The sequence below is a fragment of the Haliotis rubra genome, unplaced genomic scaffold, assembly GCF_003918875.1.
Source record: "Haliotis rubra isolate DU_JTF1 unplaced genomic scaffold, ASM391887v1 Scf16, whole genome shotgun sequence".
NCBI classification, from domain to species: Eukaryota; Metazoa; Mollusca; class Gastropoda; order Lepetellida; family Haliotidae; genus Haliotis; species Haliotis rubra.
Genome location: NW_025765558.1, coordinates 333,995 through 357,572, shown reverse-complemented (window position 1 = coordinate 357,572; position 23,578 = coordinate 333,995). Strand labels below are relative to the sequence as shown.

Sequence of the window (23,578 nt, the reverse complement as noted above, 5' to 3'; positions counted from 1 at the left end):
ACTTGGTTGACACATGTCATCGTATCCCAGTTGCATAGATCGATACTCATGCTCTTGGTCACTGGATTGTTTGGTTCAGACTCGATTATTTACAACAAACCATTTTCCTCCTTTCACAAAGCACTAAGGTCATCGTAAGTCACTTAGGTAACCTTAGTGCAATGTTAAAGGTGGCTTCGTGAAGGGAGCCCCTGCTCCACGTTTTGGAATACTGGGTGATGTCTCTGAAAAACATATTCTTTCAATTCTAGTGGCATGTGTAATACTTCAAGTTGTCAGTTTTTAAAGGTTTGATGTTGGACACGTTGAAACCTGTACATATTTATCGTGTTTCGTAATGCACGGACGGGCAATATATTACCTGTGTAGCGGACATGAAGTCGATTGGGCTCTCCCTTCATGCTCGTGAGGTCATGCCCCCGACATGTTGCTTCAAACACACTGCGTTAAAGGCACCCCTATACTGAGCAGATTATTCTAGTACTCATCTGCGTCTATTCTGGATTTGGAGCGGTGTGTTAAAGGCACTGCGTCTATACTGAGCGGTGTGTTAAAGGCACCCCTTACTCAGATTATACTCTCATCTGCGTCTATGTTAAAGGCACCCCTATTGAGCAGATTATTCTAGTACTCATCTGTGTATTCTGGATTTGGAGCGGTGTGTTAAAGGCACCCCTATACTGAGCAGATTATTCTAGTACTCATCTGCGTCTATTCTGGATTTGGGGCGGTGTGTTAAAGGCACCCCTATACTGAGCAGATTATTCTAGTACTCATCTGCGTCTATTCTGGATTTGGAGCGGTGTGTTAAAGGCACCCCTATACTGAGCAGATTATTCTAGTACATCTGCGTCTATTCTGATTTGGCAGTGTGTTAAAGGCACCCCTATCTAGCAGATTATTACTCATCTGCGTCTATTCTGGATTTGGAGCGGTGTGTCATCTGCGTCTATTCTGGGGCGGTGTGTTAAAGGCACCCCTATACTGAGCAGATTATTCTAGTACTCATCTGCGTCTATTCTGGATTTGGAGCGGTGTGTTAAAGGCACCCCTATACTGAGCAGATTATTCTAGTACTCATCTGCGTCTATTCTGGATTTGGAGCGGTGTGTTAAAGGCACCCCTATACTGAGCAGATTATTCTAGTACTCATCTGCGTCTATTCTGGATTTGGGGCATCTGCGTCTATTCTGGATTTGGGGCGGTGTGTTAAAGGCACCCCTATACTGAGCAGATTATTCTAGTACTCATCTGCGTCTATTCTGGATTTGGAGCGGTGTGTTAAAGGCACCCCTATACTGAGCAGATTATTCTAGTACTCATCTGCGTCTATTCTGGATTTGGACGGTGCGGTGTGTTAAAGGCTATACTGAGCAGATTATTTTATATCACTGATTATTCTGGTGTACTCTGTTATGCGTCTATTCTGATTTGGGCAATGCCAGTACGTCATCACTGAACCCACCGTTCCCCCATTGTCGTCACTACAGTGATGTATCACTGATACCCCCATTGTCATACAGTATAATAATGCCATACATCATATCACTGAGCCCCATTATCATACAGTGATGTGTCACTGAACCCGTTATAATGCCATACGTCCTATCACTGAGCCCCATTATCATACAGTGATGTGTCACTGAACCCGTTATAATGCCATACGTCATATCACTGAGCCCCATTATCATACAGTGATGTATCACTGAACCCGTTATAATGCCATACGTCCTATCACTGAGCCCCATTTTCATACAGTGATGTGTCACTGAACCCGTTATAATGCCATACGTCATATCACTGAGCCCCATTATCATACAGTGATGTGTCACTGAACCCGTTATAATGCCATACGTCCTATCACTGAGCCCCATTATCATACAGTGATGTGTCACTGAACCCGTTATAATGCCATACGTCATATCACTGAGCCCCATTATCATACAGTGATGTATCACTGAACCCCGTTATAATGTCATACGTCATATCACTGAGCCCCATTATCATACAGTGATGTATCACTGAACCCCGTTATAATGTCATACGTCATATCACTGAGCCCCATTATCATACAGTGATGTGTCACTGAACCCGTTATAATGCCATACGTCCTATCACTGAGCCCCATTATCATACAGTGATGTATCACTGAACCCGTTATAATGCCATACGTCCTATCACTGAGCCCCATTATCATACAGTGATGTATCACTGAACCCGTTATAATGCCATACGTCATATCACTGAGCCCCATTATCATACAGTGATGTATCACTGGTCCCCGTTATAATGTCATACGTCCTATCACTGAGCCCCATTATCATACAGTGATGTATCACTGAACCCGTTATAATGTCATACGTCCTATCACTGAGCCCCATTATCATACAGTGATGTATCACTGAACCCCGTTATAATGCCATGAACGTCCGATCACTGAGCCCCATTATCATACAGTGATGTATCACTGAACCCCGTTATAATGCCATACGTCATATCACTGAGCCCCATTATCATACAGTGATGTATCACTGAACCCCGTTATAATGTCATACGTCATATCACTGAGCCCCATTATCATACAGTGATGTATCACTGGTCCCCGTTATAATGTCATACGTCCTATCACTGAGCCCCATTATCATACAGTGATGTGTCACTGAACCCGTTATAATGCCATACGCCCTATCACTGAGCCCCATTATCATACAGTGATGTATCACTGAACCCCGTTATAATGTCATACGTCATATCACTGAGCCCCATTATCATACAGTGATGTATCACTGAACCCCGTTCTAATGTCATACGTCCTATGGAGTCTCATCAAAATACCACAAGATCTATCACCCGACCCCTTTATAATGACATGTATTCTATCACTTGGGACTCATTTGTGCCACATGTTCTATCATTCGATATCATAAAACGATTGTACAACTTTATTTCTTCTCTTCACTCTCTGTTTGCATTTTGGTTTACAGGTTGATACAGTCTAAACATGCAGCCTATTGTTGGAGCAATGGTAACTCGCTGAATCATCATTTTTCCATTGTGATATTGGATGTTATTATGCGTTAGTATCAGAGATCCAGTTGCAATGATTGTGCCCATTCCGACACACATTCGATTCCACAGATTGCCATTATGGCATGTAATCGACGTCTTCCAAATACCAGGAACAGTCTGTACTTCTTGAGAAAATTGTTACATATGAATGCCATGCCAGGCTTTACATAGTAACTGTCAGTTTACATCAATGCGGTAACGTGGTCAGAATTTATGCTGACTCGACAGTGTTCCGGACAGAAGGGTGGCAGTGAATTTATCATTGGAATGTGAAATATTTAATTCAATAAGTTATGTGGGATATAGACATATTCCACATTACAGCGTATACGATATGGGGGAATTTGCATGAACAAGACGCGGTGTAAGCTACACTTACAAAGGTCGGAATTGCCAAACTTCATGGTGAGGTAAGGTGAAATTGGGTTTAACGTCGTGCTTGGGAATATTTCGCTCATATGACGACGTGTATGCGTGTGTATGTGTATGTGCGGCTGCTTGTACTAGCCCAGACTGAAGCTGGTTTTATAGTGCTAGCCCACTGAGATACCATGTCGCAGTGAAGCAGGAATACCCCACTCAGACACACTGTACTGACTCCGAGCCGACCAGTCCTTGTTGTACCCATTAATGCCGAGCGCCAGGCAGGGACCAACAAGTACCATATTTTAACGTCTTTTGGTATGACGCGGTCGGGGATCGAACCCGCGACCTTCCGCTCTCCGGGCGGACGCTCTAACCACTACACCACGGAGGCGGTCGCCAAGCGTCATGAATATACGTAGGTAACTGTGTGTGTATGGCAATATCATGTGGCAGATAGCAGTGTGTACAGGACATTGTTGTAGGAGCACGTGATGGCATGATGATGGTGATTATCATGATGATGATGGTGGTGGCGGTAATGATGATTATTCATATGATGTCACGACTAAACAGTAAAACAAAGCTTGATGCATACAATATTTGGCCTTCATGCCAATGACATTTAATTTACACTGAATTCACACTTAATCTGATTCATATACCCTCGTGCCATGTAAGTTCGATCACCTAAGAACTGTCGCTGAATTTTCAAAGTAATATTCATATAATCTTATTTTCAAATCTCTTACCTCTAAACTTGTTTATTTATGTCAAACATTTCCGAAATCCAGGTATTTTTACTGCTTTTCACAATCGCGGCATGGCCGCCCTCTCACTGTCAAACACAGGTGACCCAGAAAGCTACGTCACACAAGTTCGATCATATGATTGGCTGGCTTGTCGCGTAAACAGGATGACGTGTATGGATGACCTCTTGTGTCAAATTCAGAGTTAAAGCAGTCCCAAGTAATTTAATGGTATTTATGTCCATGAAACGTTCATTTTATGTTTATATACTTCTAAAAACGACGAAAAGTCACAAATATTCAGCTTATATACAAGTATTATGCAGGGAGTTATTCTTCAGGCTCATCGTGACGGGCACCAAACCTCAGAATGTCGACAAACACCACGAACTGGCTTGCAGAATCGTAAATGTGTTCTGTGCTGACATGTAGGGTGGGTACATTGTGCCCAGGTTGTATTTATCAATGAGGCAATACCCGAACCTCATCAGGTACAAATTGACGGAAAATCTCAAAGGAGCATTAAGTTTTCTATAAGAAATGGCCCTTACTTGTTTCCAAAGTTTTAAATTTTGACAAGGATATCACGTGTCTGGACATGTCACAATTAGACCAGCAACTTTAAAACAAACAGAAGACAGGTGTGCTGTCAATTTACAACGTGTGAAATAAATACTGTTTGCATTTTATTTGAGCTGATAAAGTTACATTATTGATCTAGGGTTAAAAAGCAGTTGTTTACTGAATATGAGCTATAACTTACGTTTGGTAACTTGACACGAAACATTTTCCGATCCAAACGAATGAAAGCGGTGTCACCAGAAGATCAAAGCTGCAGATACCGTAAGTTATCGCTACGTATCGCGACAATTACCATTCAAAATGGGCGATAGAAGTTACATGTCGATCGAACTTGTGTGACTTGACGATATGTTTTAAAGTAGAGTTGTTGTTGTTTAGAAGCAATAAGAATTATGAATAAGTATTGCAATGAGCGAGCCTGATGAATAAGAGGACAATGATCGCATCTTATTGTTTTCTTACAACTCACAAATGATGTGATATATTTGTGTCAAACTGGTCAAGTGTTATGGCGCACATGTACAATTGTTTAACGGGTGCAAGTAATCAGCCAATGTGCAACCTGTCACCTATGTCACATGCGTCTTAAATGCCCCAAACGAGGTGTAATAAACAAATAAACTTGGATACATCACCATGTCAAACGCCTACACTAATGTTCACTTTGACGAAAGCAGCTGTACACTGACCAATAGACTTGCACAAGTCTTTAAAGTAATAATTAATAGAGATTACAAGACTTTATGGATGATCAACTTCTTTATTTTGACAATGGCGACGTTTCGGTATAGATTCTTATACAGTTTTCAAGCATATGCTCATCCATAAAGTCTTGTCATCTCAATACCACCAACTTCTAGAAGGCCACTCAAACAAATAATAATTAATAGTTTAAATGAAAATTTCTTAAAGAATATAAATAACAGACTGGCGTACTACCCGATTATCTAAACTTGCCTCTGTGAAGGATAGAATTACTATACATCCATGGCCTTAGCTTTGGAGCAAGGCTACCTGATCAGCTTCAGCCTCCGTCATTTGTTTTCATTCGATACCAAGGACCAATGAATGCATTGTTTACTGTCGTCCAGTCGTATTGCTGATTATAATTGATATAGGAATTAAGTTGCAAACTCTTGTCTATAATCACCAAAGCGATCTATTTATGCTCCAAGTAAATATATAATAAAAGAACGATGAAATATTTATTAGTTTCAGTTTACGCTGGTTCGGAAATTGATCCGAACTAAAGCTGGCTAGACTTATTATATCTTTATGTATCATTGATAGACGCATTCTGTATATATACTCTCCCAAAAAAGAAACGCATCATGAACATAGCAATTTCATGTAGCAATGAATTAAAACGTGAATCATTTTACAAAAGGTTTTGCTCTGTTTATGAGTCCTATGGTGTTTATGTTTTGAAACATCACAACAAAACGCACCATCCGTAAAATACCCGTATTTAACAGCATGATTTTCAATTTCGGCGTGTAGTGTCACAGAATACACAATTCACATGCAATGCACGTGAAAGTTGGGGATCAGATAGTCTCAATGATGGGTATAAAAGGTTGATCGCTGTCTGTCGACTATTCACTGTATTTGGAATATTGTTGACGAACGCAAAATGCCACGTCTAAGTGAAGCCAACCGTCATATCGCCATTGGTTTGCTTGAAGCTGGCCAGTCTCAACTTGCAGTTGCCCGACGCATGACTGTTCACCAAAGCACCATTTCACGGCTCTGGGAGAGATATCGCCGGCAGAATTCGGTAGCAGATGCCCCTCGTAGTGGGCGACCTCGAGCGACCACTGCGGCGCAGGATGGCTACATCCAGGTACATCACCTGCGTCATCGAACAGCTCCGGCGACCAATACCGCTCGACAGATACCCGGATTGAGGAGCCTTTCTGCACATACCGTCAGGAACAGGTTGAGAGAGGCTGGTTGACGTGCCAGAAGACCTTATTTTGGCCCTGTGCTTCGACAATAACATCGTCGACATCGAGTTCAATGGTGCACCAACGTTCAGGCCTGGAACCTACCGAATTGGCGTAGAATCTGGTTCAGTGATGAATCACGATTTCTATTGGAACGACGCGATGGAAGAATGCGGGTGTATAGACGTCGACGTAAACGTTTCGCCGACGCTTGCGTTCCCCAGGTGGACAGATTCGGCCGGGGAAGTGTTATGATGTTGGGAGCGATCACCTGTCGTAGGAGAAGGGATTTGGTGATGATCCAGGGCAACCTGACAGCTCAACGGTACTGTGTCGAAATCCTACGCCCACACCTCCTTCCAATCATTGATCGCCAGAGGGAGTTGTTTCAACAGGACAATACCAAGCCCCACACAGCACGTCACACTTGAGACTTCCTCCAGAACCACAACATCAATGTGCTCCCCTGGCCCTCAAGATCACCGGACTTAAACCCGATCGAACATATGTGGGATGCCCTGGACAGACGGGTGCGACGCCGTAACCCTCAGCCCCAGACACTTCAGCAACTCGCACAGGCACTACAGGCAGAGTGGGCTGCGATTGGGCAACACGAGATTCTGAGACATTCGTTCGATGCCGAGGCGATGCCGTGCAGTTCTGGATGCCCAAGGTGGTCACACGAGGTATTGACTTCAGCGCCACCACACGTCTCCATGTGGCACTCAAACTGACTTCCCTCGAGTTGGTGCCAAAGACGGATAAGTCTGCATTCCCAGTGTGCAATTTCGCTATATTTCATTGACTCATAAAGCCTACAAGATGTTTCAAAATAAACATAAAAATACAGTTGAAATTGCTATATGCGTTTCTTTTTTGGGAGAGTATATTTTTTATAAAGCAACTTGTGCGTGAATATTTATGCCTGCGTATAAACTTCGTTATTGACAAGTTTCAGGTGAGAGAAGGCCAATTCATATACATTGTATATCATTATTAGGTCCATATCCTGCCCTCAAAATACCATGTTAAAATAAGTAACGTCTATAACGTAGCACCGGGAGAACCGGATTTTGTTTAGTCCCGGCCATTGTACGTTTTAATCGGAATGTGTCGAATGAACTACGGTTATACCGAAATATATGAGTGGTCCTTTATATACCATACTTGCATTATGTGTTAACTGTATAGAAAAGATTTCTTTTTGCCCATTCCAAAACAGACCGGACGTCACGATCAGGTCATAAATCCGATTGAAAACAAAGACCACGTGTTTAGTCATGCACATAGTACGTATGAAGTGGAAACATACTGCATTTGTCAGTTAGAGTACCATCCTTAACAATTTCGTTGTGTTTTCGAGTGTTTTCGTTGACACATGTAAGGGTAGCAATTACAGGTAAGCCAGGAGCTATAGTCTCTTTATACCTAGGACTAGTACATACACACGTGAAGATCCGGGTTAGAATTGATCTTCAGGTCTAGGGATATAGGTCACTAGAGGTAGACATGTAGACTTCCTGCTCTGACCCGTGAAGATCCGGGTTAGAATTGGTCTTCAGTAACCCATGCTTGTCGTAAGAGGCGACTAACGGGATTGGTCGGTCAGGCTCGCTGACTTGGCTGACACATGTCATCGGTTCCCAATTGCGCAGATCGATGCTCATGGTGTTGATCACTGGGTTGTCTGGTGCAGACTCGATTATTTACAGACCGCCGCCATATAGCTGGAATATTACTGAGTGCGGCGTAAAACTCAACTCACTAACTCACTTATAGTTTAGTAAGTAAATAACAGGCACGGTTGGCGTTATGGCTCGAGAATAACTTATAAGCTTCGAGGAATGAAGGAGTTTAAAATTAATGTTATATTTTTAATGTCCCGAGCCTTGTAAGTATGATTTAAAACAACGGCTAAGTATAGATAGGCATGATTATCTCCTTGGCTGTTTTGGCATGAGGCTGTTTTAGTCATCAGCTCTTAAATAGAATATAAACATAAATATTTCACAAGTTAACTCGACAAGCCCGGTTACAGCTATTTCGAAAATGAGAGGTGAATTTAGTATTTATCGACGTGTGTTTATTGATCGTGTAATTGTGTTGAAAACGTTTCATCAAATGGGGTAACAAATAGTCAAATAGCACTCTTCCACCAATACCACAGAATAGGACACCAACATTAGCTTCACACATTGTATCAATAGCGCTTGTGGATCCGAGCCTTCGACGACGAAAGAGCGCTTTCACCGCCAGGTTATCGCCCCTCTTTCGGGACCGATGGACAGCTAAAAATAACTTGAATGCAATTTGCGCAAAAATATAAAGAAATTAATTGGTGTAAATGTTTACAATGACTTGATGTTTAACCAATTTCATTTGTCTGTATTTTCTTACCCGTTGTTTCAACACGCGGTCTACGTTCCACCGAATTTAACCCAACAACTATTGTATGTCCATGGAGAGGTTTGAGTTACGGTAGTCAAAGTGCTTCGAAATAGGCTGTTGAAATAGGCTGAGGGCCAGCTATGACTATTGTAAGCCGTGCACAAGTATGAGATTTACAATAGCTTTGTGCAGGTGGACCCAGTGCCCGGTCCCTCAAACCGATCTTAGCAGTTAGTTATCCAACATTAAAGTATAGGAACTTGAAACCGTCTCAGCGTTGAGATAGAACGCGACCTTGGTTCCATTTGCAAAGAGCAAACTTACCCTACGTGTACCACAACCCTTTCATAGGGGCGGTGGGGTAGCCTAGTGGTTGAAGCGTTCGCTCGTCACGCCGAACACCCGGGTTTGATTCCCCACATGGGTACAATGTGTGAAGCCTATTTCTGGTATCTCGCGCCGTGATATTGCTGGAATATTGCGAAATGCGGTGTAAAACCCAACTCACTCACACACAACCCTTTCATAAAGTGTAGCAGCTGCGATAGATGTATCTCAGTGACCTGTTTCTGACACAAGGAGATTATATTTAAGCATTACCCTTTGGTCATGACATCCCGCTCAGGGAATCCCGCTCAGGGAGTTGGTACACCCTCTCCGGTACTTCTTACTCTCGGACACGCCTCTTGATCTCACAGTATACGATTAACAGTCTAAGATCCACAGTATAAGATTCACAGCTAAAGATTCACAGTGTAGGATTCACAGTGTAAGATTAACAGCTAAAGATTCACAGTGTATGATTCACAGTGTAAGATTCACAGCTAAAGATTCACAGTGTAAGATTCACAGCTAAAGATTCACATTGTAAGATTCACAGCTAAAGATTCACAGTGTAAGATTCACAGCTAAAGATTCACAGTGTAAGATTCACAGCTAAAGATTCACAGTGTAAGATTCACAGCTAAAGATTCACAGTGTAAGATTCACAGCTTAAGATTCACAGCTAAAGATTCACAGTGTAGGATTCACAACTAAAGATTCGCAGCTAAAGATTCACAGTGTAAGATTCACAGCTAAAGATTCACAGTGTAAGATTCACAGCTAAAGATTCACAGTGTAAGATTCACAGCTAAAGATTCACAGTGTAAGATTCACAGCTAAAGATTCACAGTGTAAGATTCACAGCTAAAGATTCACAGTGTAAGATTCACAGCTAAAGATTCACAGTGTAAGATTCACAGCTAAAGATTCACAGTGTAAGATTCACAGCTAAAGATTCACATTGTAAGATTCACAGCTAAAGATTCACAGTGTAAGATTCACAGCTAAAGATTCACAGTGTAAGATTCACAGCTAAAGATTCACAGTGTAAGATTCACAGCTAAAGATTCACAGTGTAAGATTCACAGCTTAAGATTCACAGCTAAAGATTCACAGTGTAGGATTCACAACTAAAGATTCGCAGCTAAAGATTCACAGTGTAAGATTCACAGCTAAAGATTCACAGTGTAAGATTCACAGCTAAAGATTCACAGTGTAAGATTCACAGCTGAAGATTCACATTGTAAGATTCACAGTGTAAGATTCACAGCTAAAGATTCACAGTGTAAGATTCACAGCTAAAGATTCACAGTGTAAGATTCACAGCTAAAGATTCACAGCTAAAGATTCACAGTGTAAGATTCACAGCTAAAGATTCACAGTGTAAGATTCACAGCTAAAGATTCACAGTGTAAGATTCACAGTGTAAGATTCACAGCTAAAGATTCACAGTGTAAGATTCACAGTGTAAGATTCACAGCTAAAGATTCACAGTGTAAGATTCACAGCTAAAGATTCACAGTTCCAACACACGTCACCAACAACTAGATATCTTGATGTCCATGATAGCAATGGCCGCCTACTTGAGATTTACCAGAAACCTAATCCGGGTAACTGTACTGTCATATTGCGTGTTATCCCCAGCTCTGTACATATACAAAGCCTCAGAGAACATGGTCAAACAGGCTTAATGAAGACAGGTAGTCTAGGGGTATGATCGACAGTGATCAAACATTGGTTTTCGGGTTCCAGCACTCGAGGCACCATGTTGTTGGCCTCTAACAAGGTGTTGTTTACTGTATGCTAGTAGGGTTGGAATGTTTCCGAAACCTGAAGATTTACAATCTAACAAAAATACCCACAATCTTCGTCATGTTCTACAACGTTGTCAGGGTGAGAAACAAACAAACAAACAAAACGTGTCTTACGCTGGGTGGTTTAGCCTAGTGGTTAAAGCGTTCGCTCGTCACGCTGAAGACCCGGGTTCGATTCCCAACATGGGTACAATGTGTGAAGCCCATTCTGGTGTCCCCCGTCGTGATATTGCTGGAATATTGCTAAAAGCGTTGTAAATCCCAACTCACTCACACTAACATGTTCGTGAACAACCTCCATATTCCAAGCTTTAAACATCGTCCAAAAAACGTCCAAGACAGGAGGTGGTAAATTGTAACATATATGCATTTGACGCTAGTACACAGGAGACCATAAATTGTAACTGCAAGGCGGTACTCAGACAAGCAAATGATATAGGAGACACATGTCAGCGCAACGTATAAGAAGTCCTATTTCACAAATATCAAAATAATATGAGCCAGAAACGTGCGAGTAGGCATGTGTGGGCAGGTTTTGGTCGGAGTGCTGCTTTTAGCGACAACGTCATGAACGCTTACATTTTCATGCAGACTGTGTGGGTAGCGGGATATGCTGCACAGGCCCTCGTGTCTTTGCGAGGATTAAAGATTAAAAAGATATCGTTTTTGAGATGACCCCCGAATCAAAATGCTCCACAGTACAATACATGATGTATTGTGAAGCCTTTCGAGTCGGGGGTCATCTCAAATTTTAATATATATATTTTTAAATCTTTAATCCTCGCAAAGACACGAGGATCTGTGGTATGCTGTTCCTTTTCGTAACCAGGAGGTGCCGTTTTAGAAAGCGAGCTTAGCGCCCAGGTGAATGTAGCTCCGGTCCCAGACCTTAACATAGACTTACGGCAGTCGTAGCGTAAGGGTTGTTTTGTACAACTGCAACCGGCTGTCATTGCTGATCTTACACAATCCATTCATATAACTTCCATTCCTATTTTGCATTTTACGAGCAATGGAATCAATTTGGCAAATAATCGAGACTGTTTATTTTCTGGCCTTGACGTTTTACATTATTCTCATATGAGTAGATTCGAATTGCTGTAAGATAAATGTCTTTATAAGTGTTATGAGAGTGTGTATTTTGTAATTTGTAATAACATTGGTTAGGTGATAATAATTATGAGTCACAATGTTTAAAGTTTTGAGTGTTGGTTGTGGGTCACATTTCGAGTCATATATGTTCAGTGGCAACAGTAATTAGCGGCACGCCTTTATGATAGCGCTCCAGAGTTACCTCCCTTGACCGGATGTTTATGTGTTGACATCGTCGTGTCGTATGTTCAACATGTTTCGAGAAAGATCTAAGTGTTTAATGATAGTATTGATACAGCCATGCTTTGCTGGAAAGTTCGAGAATCTGTGTCAGTATATATAAAGGCTGGCTGTTGTGTGGTGCGACGCAAGGACTGACACACGGACTAACACACTGAATCACACGGGACTTTCGATATCACTGGAGTTGCCCATCGTTGTTTGCCTTCGTCACAACGCCATCGTCTGACCCTGACACTTCGTGCCTGACTGCTTTCATTTGTAAACAAGCTCCATTTAGAATATCTGATCTCACTATGGTTACCACGACTCTGGTGAGTTAATATTTTATATGTGACCCATTACTTTAGATTTGTGACTCAATTGCATTGTACTAGAAATCTGTATTGTGATTCATTGTAGCTTGCTCATTGTTTGCTCAATATATTATTGAATATTTTAGACTTGTCTGTATTATATTTTGCTGGTTCAAAGGGGATTCTTAAACCTTTTGTCACGGCATTTTATTAACCGTAACAATAAGGAATATACACATCTACTCATACGTAAGTAGGAGACGCGTCTACTTTTACACAAGCATGTCACTGAGTGAAACACAGCATGTCACTGTAGGAAACACAGCATGTCACTGAGTGAAACACAGCATGTCACTGTAGGAAACACAGCATGTCACTGTAGGAAACACAGAGCATGTCATGTCACTGTAGGAAACACAGCATGTCACTGTAGGAAACACAGCATGTCACTGTAGGAAACACAGCATGTCACTGTAGGAAACACAGCATGTCACTGTAGAAACACAGCATGTCACTGTAGGAAACACAGCATGTCACTGTAGAAACACAGCATGTCACTGTAGGAAACACAGCATGTCACTGTAGGAAACACAGCATGTCACTGTAGGAAACACAGCATGTCACTGTAGAAACACAGCATATCACTGTAGGAAACACAGCATGAGCATGTCACTGTAGAATATCACTGTAGGAAACACAGCATGTCACTGTAGGAAACACAGCATGTCACTGTAGGAAACACAGCATGTCACTGTAGAAAACACAGCATGTCACTGTAGAAACACAGCATGTCACTGTAGGAAACACAGCATGTCACTGTAGGAAACACAGCATGTCACTGTAGGAAACACAGCATGTCACTGTAGAAACACAGCATGTCACTGTAGGAAACACAGCATGTCACTGTAGGAAACACAGCATGTCACTGTAGGAAACACAGCATGTCACTGTAGAAACACAGCATGTCACTGAGTGAAACACAGCATATCACTGTAGGAAACACAGCATGTCACTGTAGGAAACACAGCATGTAACTGTAGAAACACAGCATATCACTGTAGAAAACACAGGATGTCACTTTAGGAAACACGTCTACTGATGAACGCGTTTCCAGCTGCAACGCTTCCGATTCTCCTGCATTTAGATGCAGTGCTTGATTACAGCATACAGCATGCAAATAATCTTTCGACAATCTTCCTCGTGTAACCCTACCATGGATCAATATCACAGATTGTTGATAATTTAAACAAACGTCGGAATTTATCTGTCATTAATTGAAAAGCTACGAGTCTGCGTTAAGGATAAGTATCCATTACAATCAGGGACGGATACAGCTTTTTGAGATATGGGGGGTGCACACTATTGAGAAAAGGAGGGGTGCACACTTCATTTTCACCCAAATTTCAATGATAATTTAACAAACTTTCAGCACAATAGGGGGGGGGGGGGGTTGGTTGCGCACACACACCCCCCCACCCCTCTGGATCCACCTATGACAAGTGTCGCGTTACTTATCACTGTCAAAGTGACTTCTCTCAACACTAATCTGTAGAGACTCGGTACAACCGATTGGATGCTGGCGTGCCAAGAGGTGGCTTTGTCATCAAACATCGCCCTTAAGTACAAACCAACAACTGATGAATACAACATCATTGCTAAAATAATGATGGGGGTGCTGTTGTCATGGAGATGAGAACCAGTACGTACCAGTTAGAGTAGTATTCTAATCGTAATTACATACTATCACATTGTGTGGCTTTATCTGGTTCATCGTTCGGATTTTTAGTGCATTAGCACATTTCGTGCGTTTTAATCCGAATGTTGGTTTAATAATGTAGTGCATTAATGCATGCATGTCAGTGTGCTTTAGTCGTAAGTGTAATTGGTACCTTTTGGACCTTTTAATGCTGTTAGTACTTCCGTGGCATTTAGTGCCTTTAGCACATGCACTGCCATTAGCGTGTCGTACCTTTCCTGTATTGAGTGAATGACTGAGTTTAGTATTACGCCGCACTCAACAATATTCCAGCTATATGGCGGCGGTCTGTAAATAATCGAGTCTGTATATAATCTGGATCAGACAATCCAGTGATCAACAGCATGAGCATCGATGTACGCAATTGGGATACGATGACATGTGTCAACCAAGTCAGCGAGCCTGACCACCCGATCCCGTTAGTCGCCTCTTACGACAAGTATAATGTTACTGAAGATCAATTCCAACCCGGATCTTCACGGGTCTTTCCTGTATTGAGGCTTGTTTGTTGTTTAACACTGATAAATATTCCAACTACATGACTGCGACCTGAATATAATCAAAAGTCTACCACAGAATCCAGTGATTGACATCATGAACATTGGTCTACGCTATTTTAATACGATGACATATATGACAACAGAAAGGGTTACTGAAGGCCAGTTCTAATCCAGATGTTGTATTGAATATCCCATATCACGTTGGCCCTGATTGTAAAGCGTTGGTTCATCATGACACGGTCTCGGGTTCGATTTCCCGCATGACACTATGATTGAAGACATTTATTACTCAACACCATGTATTTAGATTTAAGTTAAGCTTGTTCTTTCGTTTGTTTGCAAATAGTGCTGTGATGATGAAACATGGGCTCACCCGTTAAAACAAAATTCCAAGCAAGTTATGAATTTCGCATCAAAACAAGGAAAGTCGTTTTATTATATTATTTCGTAAACTATCGTATATTGCATCTAAAACAACCAATTAAAAAAACGCGAGTACCGGGCGTCCCTTTAAACATTTAAAGAACACGGGGATTGCTGCTTTACTTTAGTATGAGGCTCATGTATGATACGAGTAAGTTTCATTCTGAAACTACAGACCCACACAAACGATTTTGATGGTACCGTGATTATGAGAAATATTTCGACGCACGGTGCGTCGTAAAATGAAAAACAATGACCCAGTTCCATATAACTAGCGCTTCTTCATGACAAATCCGTTCTCCAATATCACAAACACGTTTTGAAACTTCTGACACACACAAGGGATTTTGATTATACTGTGATTAACAAGAATATTTCGACGCACAGTGCGTCGTAAAATGAAAAACAATGATCCCCTTCCCATATAACAAGTGCTAGATCATGACAATCCGGGCTTCAATATCACAAATACATTCTGGTGCTACTGACACATACAAACGATTTTGATTGTACTGTGATTAACAAGAATATTTCGACGCACGGTGCATCGTAAAATGAAAAACAATTATCATATTCCCACATAGCAAGTGCTAGATCATGACAAATCCGAGCTCTAACAAGTACACTGTAAATTTAAAAACAAGTGCCCGAGAGTGCCGGTCTCAAAATGAGCAAGTATGTTGGAAAGTTCCTAGCAAATCCCCCATACAGCGAAGATACCGTTATGTGAAACCTGAATCCAAGTTACGACTAAATATTTATGATCTACCTGTAGTACATGTGCCTTGCCGTGCCGTATTGACATAGAGCATGCCCAGATAACCTGTGGGAAGGCCCAATAAACGTGGCAGCCATCAGGGTGAGGTCTATATTACACGATTTATTACAATAATGGTCATTTGATACACTTGAGTCCATTCAATATAATCTCCTTTTTACATACATGAAGTGGCTATTTGTATTTTCTGGCCGGCCATATAACATGTTTGTTTATCCAATCCCATGATCTGAAGAATCTGATATGTTCATGTTGTTTAACCATCAAACGTGAACATTTATGTGAGTGAGTGAATTTAGTTTAATGCGCGTTTAGCAATATTCCAGTAATATCCCGGCGGGGGACACCAGAAATGGGCTTCACACATTGTACCCATGTGGGGAATCGAACCCGGGTCTTCAGCGTGACGAGCGAACGCTTAAACCATCAGGCTACTCCACCGCCCCAGAAACTCTATGTTCTCGGTACATGTACAGACAAACACTGTTATGTCTAAGTTACGGCTGTCTCAAAATAAAAGCTTGGCCCCTTCGTAATCTTTCTTTATACGTTTTCTATGGCTGTGTCGAATCTCGGATAACTCGAAGTATTTACGCATGTCCCCCTAACCGCACCAATCGTGTAGATCGATGCTCATGCTATTGATCACTGGATTGTCTCGTCCAGACTCGATTATTTACAGACCGCCGCCATATAGCTACAATCTTGTTGAGTGCGGCGTAGAACTAAACTCACTCACTCCCTCTAACCGCAGCATAGTTGTATTTAACTGTGTTTACTGCTGTTCGCGACCGATTTTGGAAACAAGAGTCCCTTTTAGGCAGACTAAAAGCAGTTCTGGCAAAACGTTTTGTTTCAATCGTGTGACATATCAATTTTATATTTTAAGTTAATAACAGTTTTTCATCTCTAGATATTGACAATCGTACAGCACCAGTGTAGCGAAACTTCGTTAAACCGAAACCCTTCAACTCCTCATGTCGCTCAAGAGATGTAGCATTGTACGTAACTCCACAGCGCGTTCGTAACGTTAAGATGATCGTGACTCTCAAAGTTTATCATAGATTTACGACATTGATCCAGTGGCCGGGGTAATAAAACAACGCATTGACTTGCTTTACGGTATTTTTGTCGTCGTCATCATTACCGTCATAATCATCATTATCATTAGAATTAATTTGTAACATAGCACTACACAGACTCTTCGCTTCAAGCAATCTACGCTTTGAACTCCCCCGACAAGACAACATATCCAATATCACTGATTTCATTACAACCATCCAGACTTCATACATTATATTAAAAAAATGTCGTTACTTGTATTCCTGCAGCAAATTAGTCTTAGTGTTTCATTGGCGCTGTGACTCAAAGCTGAAATAATATAGAACCAGATTTGCATATTTAAGTGAATAATTCATGACAGTCGAAGACATGTATAGAATTGGTTCCTGATGACATGGGTTCTCTTGGAGGCCGTGTCATATTTCCTATTACGAATTTCCTTTCAAATTTGTGTGTCCATTAACTTTTGTGTCGTCGCCAATACCACTGAATCCCCAGTTACCTCCCTTGTAAGTAGCACGTCGCATACAGCAACATTGCCAATACTTCACGTGTTTGTGAACACTACATTCCTCCATATATATAGTAACATTACCAATACTTCACGTGAATACATATTTATGGTGAACAATAGTTATTGTTCAATAAACATTTCACAATCAATTTGATTTCATTGAAGTATCTCTAAACAAACCCATAAATTTCAATTTAATGACGATGATTTCACAACGCATATAAGAATTGAAATATTCAGTGCAGTAGTTATGAATGAGTGAGTGAGTTAAGTATTACGCCGCACTCAGCAATATTCCAGCTATATGGAAGGTTAGAATACACCTTCAGTAACCCATGCTTGTCGTAAGAGGCGACTAACGGGATCGGGTGGTCAGGATCGCTGGCTTGGTTGACACATATCATCGGTTCCCAATTGCGCAGAACGATGCTCATGCTGTTGATCGCTGGATTGTCTGGTCCAGACTCGATTATTTACAAACCGCCGCCATATAGCTGGAATATTGCTGAGTGCGGCGTAAAACTAAACTCACTCACTCACTCACCCTATGACTGATCTGCTCTGAGTCAGTGCAATGAGTAAGTGAGTGGGTGTAGTTTTACGCCGATTTTAGCAATAATCCAGCAATATCACGGCGGGGGACACCACAAATGAGCTTCACACATTGTACCCATGTGGGGAATCGAACCCGGGTCTTCGGCGTGACGAGCCAACGGTTTAACCACTAGGCTACTCCACCGCCCCATGTGTATAAGTAGTGTATCCATATACAGCAGGGTATTGCATGTACAATAAAGCCGGAACGAGCCCGGAGTACAAGTATAAGCTGACACGCAACACATGTACAACAGGTCGCTGTAAAAGTACAATAATCTTGACCATGACCTTGACCATGACCTTGAACCCCATTTCACTTTGCCTGCTCTTTTATGGATTTATATTGATATTTTTTGGGTTACGTGTACGGAATAACAGAAAAACATAATATCTGACCAGATGCTGTGGTTAATAATTTGTTCTCACTATGAGAACCAACACGCATACTGCCGACTCGCACGCAATATCTGCGACATAAACCCCTCCGTTTCGTGGAACTGCCGTTGAAATGAGCACTTGTGTTGATGTATGTGGGAGTTATTGAGCGTCGATTCAAGAATAGACATAATTGTATCGGTAAATCGCTTTGGGAACAAATATGTAACTCGCCTAATAAAGGACCCATATTGATATATTTGCCAAAGTCTCAAAAATGGATATTACCGTCGATTTGTTTGCATTTAGAGATTTTTTTCCATAGCCCGATCCATAAGTCAGCATGTCCGTCGACTCGATGATCATTTCATCAGAGTTATTTCCCTTTGACGGAATGTCATCAGAGTTATGTCCCTTTACTGTTATACCATTGTGAGTTATTTCCCTTTGATGTAATGTCATGTGAGTTATTTCACTTGGATGTAATGAGTTATTTAGAGGTTAATGTCAACATCTCACTCGACATCGAGACCAGTTACATGAAAACCTCCAGTAACTACAGACAGGATAATTTTTGTGTTTTTTACGTGGAAACCTTGGTTTTCTGTTAATCGGATAGTTGTAGGTCATTCTCCTAGAAGGTGGGCAATCTATTCCCGCTCGTTGGGCGTTGGGGTAGCCTAGTGGTTAAAGCATTCGTTCGTCACGCCGAAGCCCCGGTATGGATTCCATACATGGGTACAACGCGTGAAGCCCATTTCTGGTATCCCTCGCCGTGATATTGCTGGAATATTGCTGAAAGCAGCGTAAAACCCAACTCAAATTTATAGGTGGCCGTAATTTAGTTCCAATGTCTTGCTGCGTCATACACTAGTTATTCCTCGACACACCCCCCCCCCCCAACACACACACACACTCACACCAACACCACCACCACCACCAACAACATGCAACAACAACAACAACAACAACAACCCCCAACTCCCCACCACCACCACAACCACCTCTCCTTTCCCTAATGCCCCCTCCCCTTTATAACTCAGCTCCTCCACCCCCCTCATTCCCTCCCTTCCACCCACTCAGTGAGAATATCTCTTCTTGCACTCTCAGATTCTGCATCAGATTCTCGGTAAACACAATGACATTTACGATTATTAATTTTCTAAGGACAATCGGAAACTGTTTCCATATAAACTTTGCTTAGAGTCTGACATATGACTTTTATCTGCGTATAATACGTTGAACAGTTGAGCTAATCACCACGGAATGGTAACAAAGGGTGCCGTCCCACATTGGGAGAACTGGAAGTTGCAATCTCTACCGAGCCCCAGTATTAGCTGTGCATTACGTGATTTCCATAGGCTACTTGTATATACGTGCTTTTAGTCAGAAAGGAGAGCGGCCTTTGTTGAATATATACTAACAATTGCACTAGTCTTCGTGAACCAGGGGAATATTTTTATTCTTCTCGTGAAGCGGCTCTCGAACAAAAGTCTGTGGGCGGCTTTATTGCCAAGCTTACAAAGCAATCTGTGGCATTGCGAAAGATAATACAGTACATCAACGTTTTGACTATCTCATGTTACCTTCGCGATTAGTCTTGGTTTAAATGATGTACCGTTAGCGATGGGAATCTGTGATCTTGATGAACGACTTTTATCTTCCGATGTGATATCTGAAAGCTCCATACACAAATACTTGCCGGTAAATGAGATGCTGTGCGTCACCAAAGGAGAGATGCTAAGCCAAAACAATATTTTTCAAATTTGTCTCGGTTAAAATAGCACTGACTATTATACATACTGCTAGATAATGGACAATGTTTATTTTGGAAGAGGTTTACCCCCACCCTGTAAACTACTGCGAATCGGGGGCATGGTGACTCGGTCGTCATTTTATCTCAACCTGGCAAACGTATACGATCTCTATATTTTTACGTTTAATCCACATCATTGAGTGGGTATGCGGGCGACACCAGAAATGGGCTTCACATATTGTACCCATGTGACGGATCGAACCCGGGTCTTCGGCGTGACGAGCGAACGCTTTAACCACTAGGCTACCCCACCGCCCCTCACCGAAATCAAGCGGTCAGACCGGGAATTCCATTTAACGCGGCACTGCATACGGAATGAATATATATATTTGTAGCATAAATCATATTTTTATGTATGAAGTAAATATAATAGCACAGAGTAAATGACATTTTAATGTTTGTTTTCTGAAGACCCTTTTATAGTTCATCGATTAAGCATATTATTTAACATATTATATTAACATATTATTTCACGCATTCCTCGCTTAGCTTAGCAGAAGAGACGTCATATAATTGGAACATCACAAATGACATTCGATACTTTACCGCTCAAAAGTGAGTGAGTGAGTTTAGTTTTACGCCGCACTCAGCAATATTCCAGCAATATGGCGGCGGTCTGTAAATATTCGAGTCTGGACCAGGCAATCCAGTGATCAACAGAATGAGCATCGATCTGCACAATTGGGAACCGATGCCAAGTGTCAACCAAGTCAGCGAGCCTGACTACGCGATCCCGTTAGTCGCCTCTTAGGACAAGCATGAGTTACTGAAGATCAATATTCTAACCCGGACCTTCACGGGTCTTACCGCTGAAAAGACAGGTAACTGAGCACCGATACATTGCAAGTGATTGCGGTCTTGATAAGAATAATCTAAGAGGGTGTAAAATCTGAAAAACAACATCACATCGGATATTTATAAGCATTTCAAAGTCTCAAGTAGGTAATTAATGATAGTATCATGAGTGAGTGAGTTTAGTTTTACGCGGCATTTAGCAATATTCCATTACTTTAACGATGGGGGACACGAGAAATGGGCTTCACATATTGTACCCATGTTGGGAATCGAACCCGGGTCTTCGGCGTGACGAGTGAACAATTTAACCACTGGACTACCCCACCGCCCCGGTAATGATTGGAACAAATGGCGGACATCTTGAAATTTTGCAGCTATCTTGGCAGTCCGTGTGGCTAACGATTTTTTCTCTCGATATAATATTAGTAGGAATATTGATGTAGGGTTTGAACAAGGCTTCAATTTGTAGGATCTCATCTGATCAACTCATTCAAAGATACATTCTTTTTGACCGTTCCCAGCAGTAACTGCCCGCATTAAGAGAATCCGGAGTAACGGGGTTTCACTGTGCTTAAAGATTCGCGTTCAGAAAGTGATATCAGGGGGGATTTGGGTAAGAATTTCTCCGCATAAACCTCTGCTGGTCTTAACAGGCGACTAAATGGATTGGGTGGTCAGGCTCGGTTACGAAGTTAATGATACCCTAGCATGAAATACTTCATCGCGAAGTTCTTGTTTTAGATCTACGCCATCATCAAACATGATTGTGTGCTTCCTTTTGCAGTAGATCGATGCTCGTGCTTTTGATCACTGGATTGTCTTGCCCACACTCTATTATTTATATACCGCTGGACTATTGCTCAATCCGGCAGTTCAGTTGGAATATTTCTGAGCGCGACGTAAAACAACATTCATTCCGACACATGAGTGAGTCAAATTGATGGAATTCGTGCTGTGCAACAGATACACCACAACATTTGGCACCACCTCGGTGCCATTGTCGAAATCTCGCTAATTTCAAAGACCACAAACGCACAATCTGGCATTAGACATCCAACAGCATCAGCTTTGCACTTTCATTACCTAGTCCTGGGTTATGTAAACGACGGATGAGGGTGTTCTATGAAGGAAAACAGTACAATATACAAACAGACACGAGATAAAGAGAATAAAGCCCCGAACAGCGTCCACTTCGAATACGGTCAAGTACAACATTATTTCTATCGCTGTTTGATTCCCCACCTCCAGCCAACCCGACAGTATTCATATAATCCCAAGCCGATCCGTCTCAGACAATGGCAGGGAAATTGGGTTTGCTGTAACTCATAACGACCTAGCCTGTGTCGGATATCCCCTACTTGGCCATCAATACTACAGTTGTGTTCCGGTGGCAAGGGGCAGTTGGTACACATGATGCGCCAACCGTTGTGTACACAACAAGCACAGCAGCTCCCCAACAGGTCCACCAGTCACATTACCTGAGCATTTCAATCAATCTGGATCATAGCAGGTTGGTTTTATTTGCAGACTGACGCGACTTTTGTCAGTGAGCTGGACACAAGGGCCTGGTGATACTGTATTGAGAGTTCTTCCCGGTAATGGAAACTCGCTGTTCGGTTGACAATGAGGCCAGGTTGTGATATTGTTCGTTTGCCTGGTTTTTTTTGTGGTATATTCTGCAATATTCACGCTGTATGGCGGGTCCAGTACATCTGACCAGATAATCCAATGATTCCGGTTCTTGCACACTCGAACCGTTAACACTACATGCACTGGGTTCTAAGGACCTATTCTCATACAGAATCCCCAGAGGGTCACACAAACGTAATGGGCAGTGTGGTAGCCCAGTGGTTAAAGCGTTCACTCGTCACGCCGAAGACACGGGTTCGATTCCCCACATGGGTGCAATGTGTGAACCCCATTTCTGGTGTCCCACGTGATATTAATGGAATATTGCTAAATGCGGCGTAAAACCATACTCGCTCACAATCACGTAAAGCACAATAACAAGAAAAACATATTTCTTATTTATATGTGATCAACTCTTATATAAGACATGTATTGAAACGAGGGTACAATACTTTTATGCCTTCTAACAT

General features: G+C 41.9%; 1 protein-coding gene and 1 long non-coding RNA gene across 2 annotated transcripts in view; one reads left to right on the top strand and one right to left on the bottom strand.

Moving 5' to 3' along the window:
• On the top strand, positions 1–22,334 carry LOC124271349. Its single transcript, XR_006897015.1, has 3 exons — positions 1–29; positions 6,535–6,540; positions 22,264–22,334. It is a non-coding gene; the product is annotated as an uncharacterized LOC124271349 (long non-coding RNA).
• Positions 1–23,578, bottom strand: part of LOC124271347 (proteinase-activated receptor 1-like) — a 47,013-nt gene that overhangs the window by 3,770 nt on the left and 19,665 nt on the right. The window lies entirely within an intron of this gene.